Here is a 2420-nt window from a genome sequence, read left to right as displayed (position 1 = left end):
TGGAAGTGAGTTTCATAATTTAGAAGCATAAAAACAAAAAGCAGCCTCTCCACTCTTTCTGCATTTCACATGTGGTATTTGCAGTAGGCCAGTATGTGCAGATCTCAGGTCACGTATAGGAACATATGAAGACAGACATTCAGTAAGGTACAGACGTGCTAGGTCGCTTAAAGCTTTAAAAACAAGTAAAAGAACTTTCAAATTTATCCTAGATAATACAGGTGACCGGTGAAGTTTTTTCAAAACAGGAATGATATTCTCTTTCTTGTATTTGTTAGGATCTGTGCTACTGCATTTCGAACAAGTAGTAAGGGATTTATTGTTTTCTTGGGAAGCCCACAAAACCGAGCATTATAATCATATCCACATCAATGTGAGCAATGGAGAAGTCAAATTAACGTGTCTAAATATCATCTAGTTCTATCCCAGGGAAGAGGGCTGTTGCCTACACAGACGACAAGACACAAAACGCTCAACTGTGCAAAACACGCATAAGGACATCAGTCAGGAGGAACAAGGTAAAGTGTTTTTTCTTCTTCACCATGGTCATGTAGTTTCACTCCAAGCACTGTCATATGAAATAACTGTGGAAACGACCTCCCCAACATTTTGGGTTGTTGCATTTTGCTTCAATGAATTTTAACCTTTTCTTTTAGACATTAAGAGGAAGGACACATTCACCCTTGGTAGAGATTCAGTTGTTCTATGAGATGTCAAGGTGAGAATTAACCACTTCAGGGATAAGTCAATCCACATAACTGAAAAAGGGGCAATGAACAGGATATGGGGATTTTGCTAGTTATAAAGTACAATAATCATCATTACATGATCTAAGACTACTGAAGTATAAGCTGTGTCCCTCACTGATTAATTAGCAAATTCATCTTTGTAGAGTGCAGCTACTATCTATTCAGTGGCATTTCCTTAAAACAATTGTATTCCCACATTCTGAATATGGAGTGAGATCATGTAGAGAATGTTGGACTTGTAATAACTAATTGAAGGATAATAATAATCAACGAAAGTGCTTAAAAGTATCAACAAATGCCTTCAAAGTACTTGACACGTACTTTGCTTTCAAAAGTGAAACATAATTAATGCTTACATAAGATTTCTCTTGACTTCTCAGGAGTATACTAACTCCAAGGACAAATAACATCACAAACCATTATTTAAGTGCTGATGTTGGAGCTGTAATACTACTACCAAGACAAAAAATGATACAGGTAACACTGCTTTCAGATTTCTAAGAATTGCTAAAATAGTATGTTTACAGAGCATTCAGAGTCTCATAGAGAAAATAAGTTGAGAATATGACAAGTTCCTACCATCTCAAACACTGCCAATCTAGAACAAAAAGAAAGTACTTGAACCCCTGCAGTAATCGAACACAAACCAGAACATATCAGTGCATGACAATGAAATGTAGTCACAAAATGATTCTACCCTTTCAAGTCCCAAAAAGGACCGAGGAACTTACCGGAGGCGATACCTGGATTTCAAACAGAGTACAATGTAGCCACTGTAGGGGAGAAGATCACAGAGAGCTCTTCTCAGATTGCTCAGAGTCAGCCCCAGCACCCTGTCCTGACTGAAGCAGACAAAGTGGTCAAACAGGTAGGTAGAAATGAGTAAGGAACAGAGAGTATGGTTATTCTTGCATTGTTTGTTCATCTGTCAAAGAAAAGAGTGCTTCTGACTTTTGTCAATGTTCATCTTTATTTTAGGAGAAGAACAAACGGTGGTATCACACTTTGCTCAAGTGTATGATGCCATGTGTGTACAGCAGACATCACCAAAGGAACAGGAGACACCTGAGTAGAGAACAAGAATATGAAAAGACTGATGAAAAAAAGCACCAGGAGAAATCCATTGAATATGCACAATCTCGTACAGTATTTCAATAAAAAGTTTCAGTGTTGTTTTTAGTGTCGTCGTATTGCATACATTTAAAACAATTTGTCTTGTTTAATGAACAATTTCATTTACTTTCGTAAAAAGTGTTGTTTACTGTAGTCCTAGCATGGATGCAATTGTTAGAAAAAACGGGAATGAAAAACTGAATGTTTCATACAATATGGGTTTGTGTTAACCCACACACCTAAGTGAAATGTTTGATTACGTTTACAAGACATAACACATAGTTCAGTTGAGTGTGAAAGGGAACAACAGAGAAAGTCACAAACAAAACATTTGTGAAGGACTTGATGAATGTTTTTTCTTTAGAAATTACAAAAAATAAAGAATTTTTCAACAAGATGTCTTTCTATAGCGAGTTTCATTTGAGATAGTCTTCTCTTAGAAGTGCAAGAGTGGTATTCCCTACAATTTATTCCCCAGTTTGATCATTCTCAGAAATTAGGAGACGGAAACCACACCTACTGTAATATTAGACCTTGTAACAAGGCAACTAGGTTTCA

The sequence above is a fragment of the Lepisosteus oculatus genome, unplaced genomic scaffold (genome assembly GCF_040954835.1).
Source record: "Lepisosteus oculatus isolate fLepOcu1 unplaced genomic scaffold, fLepOcu1.hap2 HAP2_SCAFFOLD_50, whole genome shotgun sequence".
In the NCBI taxonomy this organism is placed as follows: Eukaryota; Metazoa; Chordata; class Actinopteri; order Semionotiformes; family Lepisosteidae; genus Lepisosteus; species Lepisosteus oculatus.
This window is presented reverse-complemented; position numbering follows the sequence as displayed.